The sequence below is a fragment of the Lissotriton helveticus genome, chromosome 3_1 (assembly GCF_964261635.1).
Source record: "Lissotriton helveticus chromosome 3_1, aLisHel1.1, whole genome shotgun sequence".
Lineage (NCBI taxonomy): Eukaryota > Metazoa > Chordata > Amphibia > Caudata > Salamandridae > Lissotriton > Lissotriton helveticus.
This window is the reverse complement of record NC_136061.1, coordinates 2012722982-2012745423: the sequence shown is the minus strand read 5'-3', so window position 1 is coordinate 2012745423 and position 22442 is coordinate 2012722982.

Here is a 22442-nt window from a genome sequence, read left to right as displayed (position 1 = left end):
AATTTTCAGCAAGTCAAACGGAAGGCAGAAAACGGAGGGTGAGCAGCTATGAATGCTTAGAAATTGTAAAGCGGTATGCCCGTAGAAGCATATGTCTTTACCTTAATCAGAAGCGCCGATCGCGTCTAACAGTGTAAAGCAAGTATGCTGCACACGCGTGGTCTTTCTTCTATTTTTACCAGAAACAAAGTTCCGAACAAGTGATCGGCAGATGACGCGGTGGGTCTTTTTTCTTTTTTTAATTCATTGTGTGTTGTGCAGACAAAGAACGGACAAAATAACTGGAATACTACGCGAAATTGAACTAGAATTTGAAAAATAAACGTGGGAATGCGTGTGACAAGTGCATTGTTTTATTTAAAGCAAACCTTAATGAGGAAAATAAAACTAGTGAGTCCTGTTCAACGAACATCATGCAGGATAGAAACAGGGATTCATCCTGACTATCTCTGAAATTTCATTCAGGCCATTTACTGCGGTGTTGTATTTCATTATGAGAAATGCCTCACGCTGACTCAATCTTCCTTCAATATCTCCACCTCGTGGATCTTTATCAATTTTTGAAATGATAGTCCATCTTAAGTCCTTTTCCTGATGTTTCTGCGTCTGCCAATGTAGGACCAGTGGCGCATTTGGCGTTGCATTTCTTATACGCGATTTGTGCTGTCTAATACGCTGTCATGCCTCCTGAGTTGTCTTATCTATATACAACTTAGGGCAGGGGCACACAATTCCGTAAACTACATTTTTTGTCTGGCAGTTAGTAAATGTTTCATGCTTCCAATGGATCCCATTGAATGTAATAAGGACCCTTCATCCGTCTGTGCGCAGCATGAACAGGTTCCGCACTTGTGGTGCCCTATGACTGGGGGTAAACCCAGCATGCCTCTTAAAGTGGGTTTTGGAGTACTTGGCAATCCTGCCCTGACAATATGATTGGCCACACTTTTTTCTTTTTTAAAAGCGAAAAGAGGTAAATCATCAAAGTCGCTGTGAAGATCCTTAACCAGATGCCAGTTTGCATAACCAACTTGCGCAGCTGGTGAGTTTGGGGTCGGAACGTTGTGACACAGACAACCCTGCTTTGTTCAGGTCGTCTTTTCTTTTGGAGTAGCGTGTCTCTAGGCACCCACCAGGCTGTCCTTACTGAATTTTTTAACAATTTCTTAGGGTACCCTCTTAGAAATAATCATTCCATTAGTTCATTAGCATGATGAAAATACTCCTCCTTGTTTGAACAATTTCTCCCTATTCTAAGGGGCTGTCCAAATGGTAAATTTTGTTTAAGGCTTCTGGGGTGATGGCTGGTAAAATGAAGTGCTTTGTTTCAGTCTGTAGGTTTCCGGAAAAGTGTGGTACCCAGTGTCCCATCCACGGCGTATACTTGTACATCCAGAAAGTTGATGTTATTGTTGGAAGAATTAAAACTAAATTGTATATCTACCATTCTCTGGTTTAGCCAAACCATAAATTCATTCAGCATTTCTTTAGTACCAGACCAAATCATAAATACATCATCGATGATACATCATCCAGTAAATGTGTGTTCCTGTAAATTAAAAATTAAAAATGTGTTTCACATGTTGTAGAATGAGTGTATGTATGAGTGTTGGATAATGGATTTAGTAGGTGTATGACTGACTGTATGAGTGGGAGATTAAATGTGTCTTACTGAATGCATGGGTTAGTGACTAAACTGTCTGAATGTGTGCATCATTATGTCTGTTGTTGTGTAAGCTGCTGCATGTGTTGATCAGTAGCTATATGAGTGGCTATATGTGTTATTGATTGGTTGTCCAAGTATTTGTATGTGAGGGTGAGTGTGTGTGTGGGTGGCTGGGAGGTGTGTGACTCTGTGCATATATGTGTGAGCAGTTGATTCACTTGGTATATGTGTTCAACAGTGCATGTGGAAAGAGCTGTATGGGTGGTTGACTGTCTGCATGGGTGTGTTGGTGAGTGAATAGCTATCTCAGTGCTCCATGTTCAAGTAAGTGCATATGTAAAACACAGTGCATGTGAGAGTTGGCATATATAAATGACTAAACATGAGAGCCTGTGATTGCGTAAGTGACTGTATGGATATATGTGTACTTGTATCAGTGATTGTAAAAGAGAGTAAGTATGTGTTAGTATATGTTCATGCCGATCGCTTTTTTAATAAATGTCCTGATGAGCCCCGCTGTGTCCCTCACTTCTTTTGATGGAAGGAAGTTTTGTGGCATATATATATATATATATAGGACATTTATTAAAAAAGCGATCGGCATGACCGGTTTCGGCATGGAGCCTTTTTCAAATGCCACAGTTCGCCAGTTTTTCCCATCAAGTCTTTATAGGGCTCCTCCTACCCAGTGGTGAAGGGCCCAGCTGCAGCTCCTTTTCATGCCAATGCCTCAACAGCCTCTGCCACGGACTGCTGATCCCATCATGCAGCTGGCTGGTATCCAATGCGCTGCAGTGGGAGAAATCTTGCAAAAATTCTGGTGGATAAATGTCCTTATGTCCCCTACTTTCCAGCCTCCTTTTCCCTGAGTCCCCAAGACCAGAGGTGCAGTGACAGTGCATGCGCCCCTCCGAGAAGTCTCGGAACGTCAGCTGGCAGCAGTTGCTTGAAGAACGCAGTCAGGGAGGTGGGCTGTGCAGATCCGATAACTTGGTGAAAATAAATCAGTTCCCTGACGTCCTATAAGCTTCACAGCCACTTGTAGGAAGGGTCTCCCTTAGCGTGCTAAAGGTTGCACGCAAAAAATGCCACAAAACTTCCTTCCATCAAAAGAAGTGAGGGACACAGCGGGGCTCATCAAGACATTTATTAAAAAAGCGATCGGCATGACCAGTTTCGGCATGGAACCTTTTTCAAATGCCACAGTTCGCCAGTTTTTCCCATCAAGTCTTTATAGGGCTCCTCCTACCCAGTCATGAAGGGCCCAGCTGCAGCTCATTTCCGTGCCGATGCCTCAACAGCCTCTGCCACGGACTGCTGATCCCATCATGCACCTAGCTGGTATCCAATGCGCTGCAGTGGGAGAAATCTTGCAAAAATTCTGGGGGATAAATGTATCTATGTCCCCTACTTCCCAGCCTCCTTTTCCCTGAGTCCCCAAGACCGGAGGTGCAGTGACAGTGCATTCGCCCCTCCGAGAAGACTCGGGCCGTCAGCAGTTGCTTGAAGAACACAGTCAGGGAGGCGGGCTTTGCAGATCCAATAACTCGGTGAAAATAAATCAGTTCCGTGACGTCCTGTAAGCTTCACAGCCACTTGTAGGAAGGGTCCCCCTTAGCGTGCTACAGGTTGCATGCAAAAAATGCCACAAAACTTCCTTCCATCAAAAGAAGTGCAGGACACAGCGGGGCTCATCAAGACACATATATATATAAATATATATATATATATATATATATATATATATATATATATTACCTACTGGCGGTCGCCAGTAGGTATATATAGTTAGGATTTTTTCTCTATGGGATTTTTGAAAATTCTATGTCTAATAACTTTGGCGTTTGTGGACGGAATTGGCTGAAATTTTCAGGAAAATGGCACATTTTGTTTCTGAGCAGCCCCTGAAACTTTTGGGGGGGTTCGTCAAGGGGGGCCGAGAAAAAAGGGGGGTCCCAAAACGCGTTTTTCCCATGTTAATTTCCATAGGGCGGTTGGCCTCACTTTTAGCCCGAACGGCTGAATGGATTTGCACGAAACTTGGCAAAATTGTAGGGACTGGTAGCCCGATGTGCCTTTTGTAGGTCTCAATATATGTGCTCCAGTGGATTTTGAGAAATTAACGTTTAAAAAAAGATATATATCTGTAACAGCGGACCGGGCAGCGCTCCAGTACGCGTACTTTTCGCGCAACGGAGCTTTGTGAAGCGAAGCTGATTGGTTCTCCGGCGTCTGTAAACATTCCAAACAGTCTGTAGCGGCCGCCATCTTGTCTCTCGGTAGGATCGAGAGACAAGAGGAGGCCAAAGCGAAGGGGCAAATGATCATAAGGGGGCATAGTAGATTGTCGCTGACCCCCTAGGTTTGATGTGGAGGTTTTAAAAGGGCCCCGCGGGGCAAAAAAAAAAATAATAATAATAATCGAACAGCTGAATGGATTTGCACGAAACTTGGCAAAATTGTAGGGACTGGTAGCCCGATGTGCCTTTGCTAGGTCTCAATATATGTGCTCCAGTGGATTTTGAGAAATTAACGTTCAAAAAAAAATATATATCTGTAACAGCGCTCCGCTTCGCGTACTTTTCGCGTTACGGAGGTTTGCGAAGCTGATTGGTTCTTCGGCGTCTGTAAACATTCCAAACAGTCCGTAGCGGCCGCCATCTTGTCTCTCGGTAGGATCGAGAGACAAGAGGAGGCCAAAGCGAAGGGGCAAATGACCATAAGGGGGCATAGTAGATCGTCCCTGACCCCCTAGGTTTGATGTGGAGGCTTTGAAAGGGTCTCGCAGGGCAAAAAAAAATATACCGTTTTTTTAGTTTTTTTGCGTGGAGTGCGCCCGGTTCGCGAACCGGGAAGCGTTCTGGGGAGCGTACTTTCTTGAAAATTAGTGAAAAAAGTTAGAGTAAAATAATAATTGTGAGTGATCAGATGTAGGGTAGCTCTGAGAAGAGCTTTTGGGTTTATGGTACATTTAGGTACTTATAAGTAGGTACCAATGCACAGTCTTAAATTCAAAATGAAAACTCTGTTGCCCTCATCTGAGAAGTGAACTCCATCTCCTCTGTAGATATCTTGCATGTAGTAACGCAAGTTATTGTTGTACAGGGAGCCCATTCCATGGTCTCTCATGTAAGCTGAAACAGATTTGTTTACATGCTTCCTCGATTTCTCAATTTGTGGACAAAATTGGTTCGACCACCTCCATTTCTGTCTTTGGCATATATTTGAATATACCAAGGCAGTCTGAGGAAAAAGTGCCATCAATTGCTCAAAGGTGTCCTTTAAAAGCATTTCCAGACCTACCCCAGTCAAAGTGCCCAAATCATTACCTCCACAGTGCACAATTAACAGGTCAGGTTTTGGCAAATGCATAAAGGTTTTCACCAATGGTATCAATTGGTGACATTTTAATCCTCTGTGGCCAAACCACTTAATTTCCACATCTTGTAAATTGAGGTTAGGTAAATTCCTGTTTTCAGCGTACCTTTGAGCCCAATAGATATAACTATGTCCAACAATCCAGACAGAAAACATGGCGAGAGAAGGTTCTCCTGCAGTCAGATGAAGTGTGGCAATGAAATGGCAGTTGAAAAAATGAGAGTGTAAAATGAAAAAAACTGAGGAGTTTCTGTGTTAATGAAGCAGTAAGAGTGATTGGTGGATTTTGATTGCTGAAAACAGAAAGTTAGTGTGCATGGATGAGTTCGTTGAAAGATGTATTTTGAGTGGCGAAGAAAAAATCATTAAATGAAAGAATGCTCTGGATATGCAGGTGCACTGAGAGTTCAGAGTTCAATTGCAACATTGTTGTGTGAACTTGCAAACACCAGAGGTCTTGCAAGAGGTGGTTGCTATGCAGAAAAGGCATGAAATGGCAGAGGGGGGAAGGGTTTTGATTTGAAAAAAAGTGAGGGAAGAGTTTTGATTGGGTGACATGAGAGATATGTGTGAGGAATTACAGCATTTCTGTGCTTTTGATAGCTGCAGACTCTGGAGTGCATACCTTTTGCTCTGCTGAAGACAAATTGGTGTGTTTCTGAGACTGTTTTGAAACTCAAAGTATTTGCTAAGGTGAGAAAAGATTTCTTTAATTTAGATAGAAAATAGTGTGCTTTAAGGAGAAAATTATGAAGAAAGTTGTGTTTTTCAAATGTTGCTTTGTCTCAAGTGTTTTACAAATAGATTTTGTTTCTTTGAGAAATTGTAATTGGAGAAAATGTGAAGTATTAGTACTGACAGGGCTTTTATGTGCATAGGAGCTGTGGAGTGTTTTCAAATTATGACTTGTAAATCGTTTTTGAGAAAAAGCAATGGTTTTAATATTGATGAGAAGGACATAATGGTGTCTGCTTCTTTATAAGGTAATTGAGAGTCTCTGATGTTATTTTTCCCATTTCAATGTAAGAAGTTTGTCTGTGGAGCAAATTGCTTGTAAATATGCTCCCACCTGTGCATGGCAAATTTAGATTTTGAATGTTTGCGTTACATAGGCATGTTAAAGGTGACTGAAACATGCTGCAAAGGCAATCAAAAAACGCTTTTATGTGTCTTAAGGACATTTTAAGTCATTTCCCCATGTGCAGTGTTTTCAAATTATGAGTTGAAAATCGTTTTTGAGGTAAAGGAATGTTTTCAAAATTTATGTGCGCCATATGCCCCCAAATTTCTTTTTCAGGGGTGCAGCAGGGTGTTCTTGAGACACCCCTGCACCCTCGGAAAAATTCGTAATTTGCGATGAGGTAATTGCTAATCGCAAATTGCACCTTCATTCCTATGGGCCTCCTGCTGCATGGAAATGAATGGGTAATTTGTAATTAGCAAATAGGTCATCGCAAACTAGGAATGGTAAAGAATCGCTATTTATTCCTTAAAGTTCGCTATTTAGGAAATGCAAAAAACTTTGATGATACATATGGCGGTTCATTTCTAACAAGATAAGAAGCATAGGGATAGATTTATGATGACTGGCGCATCACCAGGGATGTGTTAGTCATTCTGTGACGCTGTTCCGTCACCTATGGTGTGCTGCATTTACAATGCGGCGCATCATGGGGCAAAAACAGCACAGATGCGTGACGTATCTGTGCCGTAAAGGTGGCGCATTGCTGGAGTTGTATTGCAAGTGTGATGAAGCTCCATCAAGGCTCAGGGGTGTCCCTGTCGCAGGGTTTCTGTTCTCAGACAGAACTGTGGACAGAGGATTGGAACCTCGGCGAATTAGGGTGTCCCAAAACTCACCTTAGTAATCAAAACCTCTTAGCAAGCTAGGTACAGTGTCACATTGGATATAACAAACTCTCAATGTTTAGACAATCCAGAATATGAACTTATAGTACCTCAGGATACGTGGAACTCATGAACAGTCGGTCGTTATATATTTCTTAGAAACCAGAACATGGAGTTAAGAAGAACACATGTGTATTTGAAATGTTTATTTACTAATGCCGTCTTCTCAGGCGTAGTATCTTAGATTATACAAGTACACATATTATCAGTAGCAAAATTACCAGCATAGTTAGTAGTACATAAAAAGCGAATGGTGACAGTATGTTAACATGCTGTAAATGAATAAGAGTTAGCAACACTTATAAGCAGCCGCGGGCCGTGGAGGGAGTTACGGTGGGGCAGGGAGGCGGGGAGGGGGAGGGGCAGGGTGGAGAGGGCTCCACCCTGCCCCTCCCCTTCCCCGCCTCCCTGCCCCACCGTAACTCCCTCCACGGCCCGCGGCTGCTTATATCTCACCCTCCCTAATACACATAATATATTATTTGCTAAGAAGGTCTCTTTGTGTTGGTTTAGGGCGTGCCGATACTTTAATGTCTTAGATTTGAAGGAATCACATCAGCATACACCAGCTCTCTCTTCATGTGAACCGCATCAAGTGTTGTGTATGTGTGTTCGGTAAAGCAATATAAAACCCGCCTCATGCCCAGAATTGGCAGAAGCTGCACTTATGTTATGAGTATGAAGTCGTGGAGATCAGACCTCATAACAATTCTGTATCGTGTTGTTCTTGAAACTTCAGCACTCGCTGTACAGATATAGTTTAACAAGTAAAGCAGATAGTAGAGCAATAACATATTATTGTCATGTAAATCACGATGAACTATTAGGTTGAAAGCTAAAGCAACAACTAAGTGTCGTGTGCAGAAGTTGCAAAAAAGGAAAAAATGGCGTTTAAACCGGTAATGAGTCCATGCTAACTTAACACGGTGTAAAGATATCCAGGACCTAGATGACACCTCCCCATGATCCGGAAACGAACTGAATAAGATAATAGAAGTGCCATCTCATGAGAGCAGATTGCAAGTTTATATGTGGACGGTCCGCAAGGTAAAACATTAAAAACTAGGAAAATGTAATGCTAAAGAAAAATAAAACAGCCAAGTACTTTATCGAGTCTTAAGCCAATAGGCAAGCTAAATAATAAAAACTTGACAAATAAGTCAATGAATTGTCAATGAAATGCTAGTACTCAGCATATCAAACATGAAAAAGGTCTATGACATAACTGTGTATGCAAAATAAGCTGCAACAGCCTCCAATAGGAAGTCACCGTCTTCATCCGAAAAGAGTTCAGCCATCCAATTTAAAAGCGGAAAAGAACATACGTGCTCTCCCAGCACCGGATCCTCTATCAACATCAGAGGACAGCTCGGTGGGTTTTCAAGAAAGCTCTGTTCCAAGAAAGACTGTGTTGCCGCCAGTAAATTCCAGGGACCAATTAGTCCATGCATCAATGCCACAGCCATAATCCTTTCGCCAGGACAAACCAACTCGTGAGTAATGATAGGAGTCATCAGCTGATTAAAGTCGACGTCAGGAGAAACCGGTCCGCAGAGACACAAATCAATGGCCCAATGGAAATCACAGGTCAGGCAGTGAAATACAGGCTGGACACAGGTGAAGTAGGAGAATCGAAAAGATAATCCATATGCCGTGCTTAATATCGCCAACGGCATTGTGCCATAATATTCTAGCATGCGATTGCGGAACAGTGTCAGCAGCTGCAGGGCGGGAGCTTGTACAGGAGGGACATCCATATTTAAAAATGTAAAAAAGCACAAGAGCGTCCGCTGGTAATGCAAGTAAAAATGGGAATCCACGAAGCAGAGTGGAAAAAATAGAATGAAAGAAAGCAGGGATGACTCCAAAGATTTTCTCAAATGAAGTCACGAGACCACTGGTAACAACTTTAAAAAAGTGCGCCAGGCCCTTTGTGGAGGACGCGTTAGAGATAGTCCGAACCATCTTGCTGAAATGGAAAGGCGAATCTGTATTTAAAAGGGTCTGCAACTCTGTACGGGTGTTCGCTATGTGAAGCACGAAAGTTTCACGGGCCGAAGTCAAGGCCACCTCTCTCTGAGACAAAAGAGCTCTTATTCTTGTCATGCCGTTGAAATGTGCTCCCAAGGTTGGTATTTGTGGCCAGATTGAAAATTCCGTATGTTCATGTGTGGGAGGAAATAGAACATTTCTGCAGCAAATAACCCGTTCATTTACTGTTACGATAAAATGAATACTTTTAATTAACCCAGAACAATCTTCATTATTGAGCATCAAATAACTACCATTTTCCAAGAACTTGAACGTGGGGATGATAGCAGGAACTGGTGTGCCTTGCAACACGCAAGCCATATTTGGTCGGTGTTTGTTGCATGAACCGTGTAACTGTATGTGCCTACACATTAGTGAATGATCTGGCGTCTCAGTGCATTCCTCTCCATTCAGATAAACTTCTTGATCATCTTTGAAAATCTGTATGTGTATGGAAGCGACCAGACCTCATGAAGAAAACCACTACCTAAAGGTTAATAACGACCTATTGGTATATATTTCATACAATTTGAAAACTTATATAAAGCAAAAGGCAGCGTTATTAAACCGTGGATAAGGCACGTTGCCAAAGCAGTCAACCTTTTGGATTTATACTGGAAATGTTAAAGGAAGAATTACGAAGTAGGGCCTGTAAATCTTTAATGGACAACGAGTAAAATTACTCCAACCATCATATTCCTCTAACTCCGGGATAGTAGGGGTGTTTAATTTTTTAGAAGTAGCCAATCCAAAGCATTTGGTCTGGGAAATTGTTTCATTCACAAACAACATATGATTTGGGATGAGACATGCACGGTGGAAAGCCTTAGTGCCTTGTACCTGCCAGGTTCGTGAACCCCAAACTGATGTAGATCCTGGATATTTTTACTCTGTGCTTCAAGCAGGCGCAGGGTTTTGATGTAGCTTTGTCCTATCTGATTGTAAATGCGGCACACCGTGGGTGGCAGAGCAGCGGTGCACGTTAACTGGTGCATCCCTGGGGATGTGCTAGTTAATATAAATCTGCCCCTTTACATTTAATTATGTGCAGGGGACACAGAGTAGGTGAGGTTTATCCAAGGTTAAGAAGAGATGAGTCCTGTTCAGTGAAAAATTGGAGATAGGCTTCAGTATATTATATACTTAAGTAGTGTGTTAAGTTTTTGATGACTGTTATTAATTTACTGTTGGGTAATAGTGGTTAATAAAATTTTTTATTATATTTTACCACAGATTCAACTGCAGATTATTTCAAGATTTTAGGATGCCAAGCAAAGAAAGAGTGAGAAAGGCTGCAAAACGTCAAAGACAGCAGGACCATGGAATAATGCAGCAGTCCTCTAACAAAAAGATTTGTCAAGTCACCAAGAAAGCACCGGGTAAGAGTCCAAAAACAGTCATAAGAAATATGTCTAGTAAAAAAAATATTACTACAGAAAATGTTTCAGTCCAGAAAAGGAGAAACAATTCAAATGGTAAGGAAAGGCCAATGAGAAATGTTACTGCTAGAGTAAGAGATAACTCTATGCATGAAAGTAGAAGGAAACAACAGTTTAGGGACATTCGTAAACGAATGTTCCGCAACAGGATAATTGGGAATTTGTTAAAAAATATTAAGAAAGGTCAACAGAAAGTGGTTTTTTATAAGAGAAATAAAATAGTTGAGAAAGTTATTGATCAGGCATTTGAAATTAAACGTAAGTTATTTATTTTGACAATCAATAGAATTAGGAAGCTAAACAAGGCAATTTATGATTTCAAAAGAAATAGTAGATGGAAGAGAATAGTTAATCGTAGTAATTTTTGTGAAGTTTTTTCTGGAGAATGGATGCATAGTTCAAGCTCTGAGGCATTTTTTAATGAGGAGAGTTATTTCCAGGATAATGATTTGGTGCATGCAGTTGACACCAGTGGTCGAGCTTATGAAGTGAAAGATGGTTGTCCAGTTGAAAAAGAAAAAGTTGTGAGAACAGAGATAGAAGAGGTGTTAGGTAATGAGGTTTTAGGGAGACGTCCTAAGGGTCCTGTGTACACCTGGAAGTGTAGTAGTATTTGCAGTGTACGACAGGATTCCATCAATTTGCTTTGTGATTTTATACGGTCATTTAATAAGAAAAGTTTGAAGCAGAAAATGAAGTTGTTGCAAGAATTAGATCCTTGCAGAGTGAGAGAAGTGATAGGTTTGCATGGTCATTCACTGGCTTGTCTTTCCAGGAGAGTATGCCAGAGTGTTTTTCATCATTTCAGGATGCTAGCAGTGCATCATAATAAAGTGAGGAAATTAGTTAGAATGTTGTATTATGCTAAGAGTCCAGCAATTATGCTTAAACAATTATGCGCTGCTCTTTTGCATGGTTCTGAAATAGATGTGAAGAATATATGTGAAGAAATTGAGTTTTGTTACTTTGGAAGTAAAGAGGAGAATGTTGAAATTGACCAAGAAGAAGAGAGTAATGTGGAAGATAGTGTACAGGTTTCCAGTACAGATAATTTCCAGAGGGAAATTGCGACGTTTGAGGTGAAATCAAGTGAGAGGCCAAATTTCACTTGTGTGTGTTGTCGACGCACTTATTATAAGAATCAGACTAAGTTAGTGGATTTATATGGAAAAAGTGAAAGGGAAAATAATAGTGAATGGAAGGATTTTACAACATACTTGATGGTAGAAAATTGTTTTGATTTGGGATTGGATCAACGTGTGTGTACTTATTGTTGTAACAAATTAAATCAAAACCAGATGCCTGCTAGAGCAGTTCATAATAATCTGGAATTGGTTGAGATTCCTTCTGAATTGAAGGATTTAAATACTTATGAATCTATTTTGATTCAAAGTATCCATCCCTTTCAGGCTATTGTAAGAATGGAGCCAAAGACAGGGAAATTGCCTCCATCAGATTTACAGAGAGGATTAAAGGGAAGAGTTGTTTATTTGCCTCTAGATTTAAAGAAAAACATTAACACAATTGGAGTAGAAAAAGTGGAAGAGGAACCTCTTGTTATCTTAGTTAATGGGGTTCCGACAAAGAATAAGAAAATATGGCAAGATTTAGTAGATGTTAGGAAAGTCAAAAGGGCAACATTGTATTTGAAAAAATATAATAAATACTATAAAAATGTATATGTTGCAGAAGAGGAAGTAAGTGAGGAAGAGGATAGCGATTTGTGTGCTGGTCAAATTGGGAAAGTAGAACCCTGTACTAGTGAAGAAATATATGAACATTATAGTGTTCATCCTTTGCATTCCAAGGAAGTCATGGGGAATGCTATTGAGTTGTTTCAAATGAAACAAGCGAAAGGGAGTCCCATTAGTGTTTGGGAGGAAAGTTTGGAAGCTCGGTGTTTCCCACAGCTTTTTCCAACAGGCCAGGGAGGAAGATATGATGAGCGACCTCATCAAATTCCTGCTTCTGAATACCGGACTTTGCGATTGTATGCAGGAGATCCTAGGTTTCGACAATGCATTCCTTATTTGTTTCATCTCCTGTTTGAAAGCGATCTGTCTGGACTGTCATATGCAGTGAACCACATCTTGAAAAGTGGTATACACATGCAAAACATCTCGGCAAGTGACTTTATGGATAAAGTCAATGTCCAAGACAGTATTTTGGATTCTCACCTGATTAATCTCATGGCGTGTCAGCGTGGTACTAATGAGTACTGGTACCGTCGTCATGGTGATTTAAAATGTATGCTGAGGAACTTAGGAACTCCCACATGGTTCCTCACTTTGAGCTGTGCTGAGTATGGCTGGGAAGACTTACTTGAATTTCTACGAGAGGCAAATGCTAACGTAGAAAACATCGAATTCAAGACACCCGGAGAACTGTGCTCTTTGGATCCAGTCAATGTATGTAGGTACTTCAATCATAGATTTGAAGGTATGATGTCTTTCATCATGAATAAGAAGAATCCACCTCTTGGAGAGGTGTTGGATTTCTTCTGGAGGAAGGAGTACCAAGCAAGAGGTGCTCCTCATATACATATGTTGCTGTGGATCAAGGATGCACCTAAATTTGGAACGGATGCAGAAGACTCAGTGATGAGTTTCATAGAACAGTATTTTACGTGTGCTGTTCCAAACGCAAAGGAGAAAAAAAGCCTAAGAGAAAAAGTTCTACGTTTCCAAAGCCATCGATGTGGAAAGTACTGTCGTCGTAAATTCCGGAACAAAGACAAGTTCTACACCAAATGTCGTTTCGGCTTTCCACGATCGGTGATTTCTAAAGGAAGAGTGAACAGTTTGATGTCTTCGCTGCGACATAATGTGATGAAGAAATCACCTAAAAACACATACAATTTGAAGAGGAACGAAGAGTCTAAGTACATCAACGACTACAACCCGGTGATTTTGTCCATGTGGAATGCTAACATGGATATACAGTTTGTGGCTGATAACTGTATGGCTGTGGCTCGGTATGTGACATCTTACATCACCAAAAAAGAGAAGACAGAATTGAAGGATATGTGGGAGGACATTTCCCATGAAAAGAGCCTCAGCAAGAAGTTGTACAGTTTCAGTCTGAAGATGTTGTCGCATCGAGAAATCGGAGCTTACGAATGTTCTGACCTATTGTCTTCAGCAAGTCTCTATGCCAAGTCCAGGAGTATCGTTTGGGCGAGTGTTGGTCTTGCTGCAACGCGTAATCGAGTTCTGAAACCTGTGCGGGAAATTGAGTATTTGGCAGAAAAGGAGCCAAACAGTACCGACATTTTGAAGAGCAACATGTTGGATACATATTATCCAAATCGAAGCAGTCACCTCGAGAATGTTTGTCTGTATGAGGTTCTGCAAAATTACATATTCAAGAGGAACATCAAAGAAGATACTGAGAAAGGAGTGTATGCTGTAATAGGAAGTGAGGGATGTCTGGTCAAGCAAAGAAAATGCCACTTGATAAACCATCGAAAATTGAGTGGCGAATCTCCTGAAAAAAAGGAGTTTTTCTATTTAGCACTTTTGCAACTTTTTAAGCCTTGGCGTGCAGAAGAGGAACTGCTTGGAGATTTCCTTTGTTACGAAGACTCATTCAATGCTGCCAAGGAGACCATAGAATGTCCTGCTTTTCCCAAATATGTAGAAATGTTGAATGTGGAAATTGAGCAGGAAGCAACGATTGCAGCCGAGATTGCCAGAGACAGTTCTCAGGACAGTCAGAGTCCTGCTTCATTGAGTCAGGATCCACTAGGAGGACCTCTTATCGAAAATGAAGCTGCCACTGCTATGAATGAAGTGGAAAGAGCCATGGCACATGCTCAGGAGGATGCGGTTAACTTAGAAGAGTTGGAAAGACAACTCAACGTTGAGCAGAGGAAAATATATGACGAACTTACCATGCAAATTGATCATGGATTAAGTCATGACAAGAAAGAGTGCTCATGTACGTCGTTGAAGCCTGTCCGACTGTACGTGAGTGGAGAAGCGGGGACTGGAAAAAGTTTCCTTATTAAAGCAATTTCATGTTATTTGCAGGAAAGGACAGAGTCATCGCTGTCTTGTGTTGTCACCGCTCCAACTGGACTGGCAGCACATAACATTAAAGGGATTACTTTACATCGTTTACTGATGCTGCCAGTGGAGCATGACAACAAATTAGAATATCACAAGCTATCTGGAGATGCTTGTTTTGAAGTTTCAAGAGTCTTGAGGAAAATGAAACTTCTTATCATTGACGAAGTAAGCATGGTTTCCAATGTCATGCTTGCCTTTGTGCATTTGAGAATGCAAGAAGTTCTCAAAACAGAGTATGATGTGTTATTTGGTGGCAAACACATCATTGTTTTCGGAGATCTTCTGCAGCTGACACCAGTGAAAGGGCAACCTGTGTTCAAAATGCTCACGCATGAAGATACCAGGAAGTGCTTAGGGAGCATTGGCAACGTCAATATATGGTTAAACTTCAATTATGCTGAACTGCATGAAAATATGCGTCAGGCAAAGGATGAAGTTTACAAGACTATTCTACAAGATGTTAGAATTGGAAAAGTGACCGAGCATGGGAAAGAAGCTTTACATGCACGATTACTGACAAATTTATATCCAGACGAAGATGTTGTGCCTGAGAATATTTTTCAGAAAGTTACTGAGAAAAAATCTGGAATATATTTGATGCCAACTCTTGCAGAATGTGCCAAATTCAACAACAAAATGTTGCATTTAGAAAAGCAAGAGATTGTGAAACTGGAAGCTATTGACAGAGTAGAGCATATGGGATCAACAATTATTTTGTCTGAGAATCTGAAAACAAAATTGGATTCATTAGAGAAGAGTATATCTAAAACTGCGGGTTTTGAAAAGACTCTGAATGTGTGCTTGAACTGCCGTATAATTTTAAGAAGGAATTTACATGTTGAAAGAGGTCTGGTAAATGGATCAATGGGTAATGTTGTTGATTTTGTGAAATACAGAAATAGAGATGGAATTGAATTTTTAAAAATTAAATTTGATGGCATTGAGGAAGTACAGCTAATTGCTCGTTGTTCTGCTAGATTTTTGCTTGTAAAAGACTTATATGTTCGTCGTAAGCAGTTTCCTGTTTGCTTGGCATATGCGGTGACAATCCATAAATCGCAAGGTTGGGGGGAGGAGCCAAGATGGCGACCTGAACGGACGTGTGGTCGCTCGGCTCCACCGGCCCTGAAGACCCGCGCCTACATCCTGCCTGTAATCCTGGGGTTTCTTTCGCCCGACATGCGCGGGACACGGAGCTGATCCTGACGGTGTCCCTCTGACCTCTCAGCCCGCCCGGAGTTTCGAGCTCTGGGAGGATCGTCTCTGCCCCGGACCTCCACCCGCTCCCTGGAGCCTGCCGGACCTCGCTAATCTCGAAGAGATACTCTGTTGCGGTGGCTGCCTGTACTGAAGGAGTGTTTTCGCCCGTCTACAGCCTGGCCCGTGCCCTCCCCTCACTGTCCTGCCGGGATCACACGGAGCAGCTCCGGCACGCATATGTGAGGGCTCGCACGGATTCCTTTGTTTGTGGCCGCCATGATGCCGGTCTGCTTTCTTCCCAGCTGCGCTGATTGCCGGTGAGCTCGAGCTGCCCTGGCTGCCCGCCGCACCATCGGATGCCCCTTGCTTATGCAGCGCACGGGAGGGGGTGTAGAGTGTTGTAGGGCAAACATCCACTTTCCTGTCGGGGACTGTGACCCCCGTTTCTCCCCCCTCCCAACGCCCCGTGGACTGCTGCTAAGATGGCGATGCCTGATCACCAACGGGGTGGAGATGGCGCTGGGACCTCTTCCTGGGGTGGCACGTGCGCATTGGTACAGGGGACCGTGTTTGAGCCCTCCACTGAGGCTGGAGAACCTCGAGTATCGCAGCCGGACTGCACCTGCAGGGAGGTGTTGAATATCCTGGATGAGGTGCGGTCGGAGATGCGGCGTACCTATGCTGTGCTGCTTGAGAAACTTGAGGCATGTATCCCTGCTGAGAGCCGGACGCAAGGGGTTCACTCCCGACGGGACCCAGGACCTCCTGTTACTACTGTGTCAACCGATGGAACGACTGCTGGAGCCTTTGAAGATTTGTTGCCGCTCGTCGACACTGCTGTTGCAACAGTGTTTCCCCTTTGTTCTTCGACTGGCTGTCTGCCTCGTGTACCAGCCTGGCTGCGCAGTGCATCGCTAGCCTGTTCTCCTGCCCTGTCCCCTGCTCCTTCCTTGACTAGTTCCATCTCGTCGTTCAGCGACTTTTGTCACCTATACGCTCTGGAAGTACATTTTGTTGTTGGACTACTATCTACGGGGGTCAGGCGAAGCTCCCTCAGCGATGGTGCGCCTCCCCCATCCTCGAGGCGGCCATGTTTTCACGTCGAGATGGACTGCAGCGGACTGCCAAGTTGGTTGGGTTCCAAAGTGCCTCCTAGATCGGGCCAGGGCTAGACGATCCCCTGATTGCATTCCTATACTGGCGGGTGGAGGCTAAGACAGACTTGATATGTGTGTGGGACACTGGGTATTCTTTGCTGTCTCTCCCCAATGATTATATCCCGGGTGAAGTTCTCTGGTAATTGATATTGGGGTGTAGGATGCTTACTGTGTCGGTGGTATCCGAGCGTGTACAATCGGTACAGGGTTGGGCGGGTTCCTGGTTGTGTCACTGTCTTGCCGGGTGGGGATTGGGGTTAGAATGTGGTACGTACTGGCTGCATGGCTTATATTTACGATGTGGATTGTTTTCCCCCGTCTGTCTCTATTATAGTTAGTGGTTGTTTTGCTTTCCAATCACGGCATCCTTCGGGTGTTGCGACCTTTGTCAATGGCACAGTCGGCGTCATACGCTGGCTACCCTGATTGATTGCTGGCTATCGGCTCCGCCACGTTTTCTCTGGTTCCTGTTTGCTGGTCCTGGAAGCTTATTGTGACATGGGGGTTATTTGTATAGGGTAGCGTCCATCTTGCTCTCCTTTGTCTGCACTCTCATTACGGCGGCCATCTTGTCCCTTTGTCCTGACTGGGGAGGGCTTTTGCTGGGCGTCATAGTGTACTGGTCGCTCGCGACCGGTTTAAAGATGGAGGTCTCCGGGGCTTCACTCTTGTTGAACTACTGTTATGTTTCGGACTGTGCCTCCTCTCTGGCGAATGTAGTGGTCGTAGCTCCCCACATCTGTTCTGCTACTGTTGCTCATTCTGGTGATTTCGCACGTGTGGTGGAACTGGGTGTATCCTGCTATGGCCCATATGGACGGGGTGATCATTCAAGTACTGGCTCGGGGTCCGGGGTGCATCTGTTTCAATTCTTCATTTGGTGGTGTGCTTTTTGATATTATTGCTTCACTCGGTGCTGGGGGCTATACATGGCTGGGGGACCGAGAGTTTGTTAATGTTAGGGCTCCTCCTCCCCCGTCTCCTTTCTCTTCGGGAGTGATAGACTAGCTTGTTCTTTTCTTCCTCCCGATGCTTCAAGTGTGATAGCTTTCTTTTCTTCTCTTTTCTTCTTCTTTTCTATTCTTTCTCTGTATTTCGGGTTTCTTTACTGGGCGACAGGCACTTTGCCGGGGGGGGGGTAGGCCGTAGCCTCCGGATTGTTGCTGGGTGGGGGGGTAGATTTAATTTTCCTTTTTAGTTTCTATGGGCCTTATTTTTCTAATTTCTGCGCTTTCTTGTTCTGGTTTCTGTTCTGGGTCTGCATTAGAGGTTAGTAGGGAGTGGGTGGCGCTGAGGGTAGTACGTAGATGTGGACTGCAGCTCTTATTGTTTTGTATGGTACTGCCATATTAACGGGGTGTTCTTCCTAATGTTGTTCAAATTGATGCTGCCTGCTCATGTTTGTGTGACTAATGTCTGGACTCAGATCTTCTTGATCTTATTCTCCACTGATTTATATTTCTTCACAACTTTAAAAATTTAACCTTCAATACTCCTTTTCCTTGGCGACATGACTCTATTCAATGTAACTGCTACTGATTGCTGCTATCTTGCCTGATGCCGCTGTGGGACCGCGTTGTTCGCACCTGTGCTTAAAGTTTCGTGGCCGGCCTGATGGTTGTAGGCCCGTATCTGTTCTCTCTTTCGTGCACAATAAAGGTTTTAAAAAAAAAAAATAATAAATAAATAAATCGCAAGGTTTAAGTGTAGACTGTGCATTGGTGAATATTGGCAGTTCTGTGTTCAAGGAGGGTATGGCATATGTGGCATTGTCACGAGTTAGGACTTTATCGGGATTGTACTTGATTGAGTGTGATGTCACAAACATTTGTGCGGATCTAGATTGTGTTAAGGAATACAATAGGTTGAGAAGAGAGTATGCGCCACATTTGCCTCAGTATCCTTTGTTTGAGAAACGTGTGGTAGGCCGGAAACGAAGAAATGTGACCAATACTGGGGAGGTTGTAGCAAAAAGACGAAAAGTCGATGAACCTGAAATTATAAGCAGAAACAAAAAGGATTCTGTTGAAGATGTTGTTGGTTTTCAATTTGAAAACAGTTCTGGTGTCAACTGCTATGCTAATGTAGTGGTTAATGTTTTGTTTTCTCTAGAAAATGTAAAAGAAGAGATTGTGGTCAATTCTGATCAAAGATTTTGCAGTTTGTTAAATTCTGTGTTAGAGAAATGTAGCACTGATAGAACAAACATAGAAAGTGTGTCTGAAATTCGAAATCTGTTAGACAGATGTTCAGGCCAAACACAATTCTCTCAAAATAGTCAGCAAGATTGTCAGGAGTTTTTAATGTATATGCTTGATGTATTGCATGATGAAGGTGTAGATGTAGATCATCTGTTTGGGCTTTCTTATCAATGGCAGCATGACTGCGAGAACTGTAGGGTATCAAGTACTACTAGTGTAGACTCAGAAAGATTTATATATTTAACTTTGCCAGACAGTAAATCAGTCTCTTTTAATAAGCTAGTAAAAGCAGCTGATCACAACATGGAGTGTAGCCAATGTAAATCTGAAATGATGTCCACATTATTTATACGAACATATGGCCAGTATGTCATTTTAATGTTCCAACGATGTAGGCCTGATGGAACAAAATTGACAACTTTAATTAAAAATTTTGTGGCTTCACAGTTGTCAATATCAGGAAGGACTTTTGTAACTGTAGAAATTATATATCATGATGGTCCTTCAATAACATCAGGACATTATACAGCTTATTTAAAGTGTAGAAATGGCTGGTCATTCTGCAATGATTCTGTTTTAATTTTCAAAAAAAAATTGCCATATGACCTTAAAAACTCTTACCTGGTGTTTTTAAAACCAAAATTTTAGGGAAAGAATCTCGGGATGTGCTCTGAGGAATTTCAAGAATTTCTCATGGCTCCTACACTATTTAGCCTTGAGGATAAGTGTAGTACAGAGACATAACTTCTTACCATAACACTGGACGTCATTGAGAAATACGTGCACTTTGAATGAGTTCAGAAAAACTATTTCTTTTTATAAGCTAATTGAAGCAGCCAATCAAAACATGGAGTAGAGGGAATGTAAGTCTGCAATGCTGTCTACTGTTTTACATTGCTTTGTGATTAAAAGTGATGTAGAGAATTAAATAATTGTACTAGTCATAAAGGTAGTGTAAGTCTGCTTCATAGTAAGCAGTATCAGTGTGATAGGAAATGTAGAACATGATTGAGCAAGAAGGGGAAGATATTACTAGTCCAGGATTGTGTAAATGATCTTCAACATTTTAATTCTGAAAGTTGCGGAAATGCGAAAAGACGGGATTGGCTTACAAGAAATCCAAGAGTTATAAATGGGTCTGACAAGATTTGGCCTTGTGGAAACTTGTGGTAGAGAGTAAGAAGTCATTTATTGTATGTAACATGTTTTTGAAAACGATGGAGGTTTTCTTTCAGAAAGTGGCGGGTTGAAAGTAATAACAGCACAACAGAGTGTAAGCTGTTCATAGGACATCGTTGGCAGTCATGGAAAGTAAGTTAACTTTAAGGAGTTCTGAATTCTGATTTGTTATGTTGTATGGGTTTTTTAAACACAATCATTTTGATTGTGGTTTTTTTTCCCCGCTGTTATATGATGAATACCTTCAAGTCACTGTTTTTAGTGAAATTTGATACATTCTGAGAACAGCAAAAATAAACCATTTAACATGTATAATTAATTCTGTTCTGTTTGCATTTATGATGTACATGTAGAACTGTGTAGGAGGCATGGAGAAGGTGAGGCTTCTGTAAGTGTCAAAGTTGTTGCATACAGTGAACACATTCACACATCGGTCCACTCTTCCTTGGATGTGGTGGAGGTGGTGGGGAAGCACCAGCTGAAGCTACTAAAGAAGCCATTGCTCACTGGTAACAAAGGGTCTTTCTCTCACAATGATGAAAGTCAGAGTGAGGAAAGAAAGAGGGATTTTCATCATTTGGGAAAAACAATAGTTCTCAACCAATGAAAAGTGTTCATTTTAGATTATATGACCTAGTCTTACATCATTAGGAAACCAAAAGTGAAATGAACCAATGAAAAGTGTTATTACCAAGTCACATGACCTGCTGTGTTTACGTTACACGCTTTGCAGGGCCTCCCGGTTTGCTTCCAGAAACCTGTGCTTTGCAACTCGGTAAGCGTACCAGTTCGCTAACGTAGTACGTCATATGACGTATCACGTGACAACGCGAAACGTCATGCGTACGGGAGGCGTCACGATGTTGTTTTCTAACGCGGCAGTTGCGGTAAAGAAACGTTTACCGGCTCGCGGTCTATTTCGCGGCATCAAGGTCAGCTAACGGGAAGCTTCCCGATTCGCGAAGTGGGAACGAAGAAATTAAAAAAAAAAAAAAAAAGTTATTAATAAACATATAAAATATATTTTGGGATTTAAAGAAGAATAAATTTTACAGCTACAGATATTTGCTATTAAAAAACCATTGAAATTCACTGAAAAAACCATAGGTTATAGATTATATATAGTTAGGAATTAGCATTTACAAAACCTTGAAAATTCACTGAAAAAACCATAGGTTATAGACCATATATAGTTAGGAATTAGCATTTAAAAAACCTTATTTTACTCACACAAAACCATTGAAATTCCATATATAGTTAGTTGCACTAACTATATATCGCGCACCCGCAATCCACTGCTGATGATGTCACATATTACATCATTCATGACATGGTCAGTGACATCACTGATGACATCTCAAATGACATCACTGATGACAACATCCAGTGATTATGTGTTTCTGTAAAGTTTAAATATGTTTTACATATTGAAGAATGAGTGGATGTATAAGTGTCTGAATGAAGGTTTTAGTAGGTGCGTGATTGACTGTATGAGTGAGTGATTAAATGCGTCTTACTAAATGCACGGGTTAGTGACTAAACTGTCTGAAAGTGTGCATCAGTATGTCTGTTGTTGTGCAAGCTGCTGCATGTGTTGATCAGTAGCTATATAAGTAGCTATATGGGTTATTTATTGGTTGCACAAGTATTTGTATGGGAGACTGAGTGTGTGTATGGCTGGCTGGGAGGTGTGTGACTCTGTGCAGATCAATGTGTACTTGTATCAGTGATTCTATAAGAGAGTAAGTATGTGTTAGTATATGTTTGAAAATGTAAGGTACTCTATGTTTAACTGTGTAGATTAGAAAATGGAAGTGTGATTGATTCTTTACAGGACTGACTAGGTGTGTGAGTAACTCCATGGATGAGTGGCAGAGTGTGAGTGTCTGTATAGGTGTATGAGTGCATATGATAGTGTTGTAAAGATGAGTGATTGTATGTATGTATGAATGATTGTATGGGTGAATGAGTGAATGTGTGTGTAGACGTAGGAATCAGTGAGTGCGTATGTAGTAACTAGTATTGGTGTGTCAATGGTTTCAAAAATTATACTCTGTATTTAACACTGGGTGTAACAGAGGTTATATTAAAGTGTGAGGAGATGCATTGTATTGTCACATTAATGATATCATCATTGATGTGACCATTGATGTCAAATGAGATATCATCAGTGATGTCATTTGAGATGTCATCAGTGATGTCATCAGTGATGT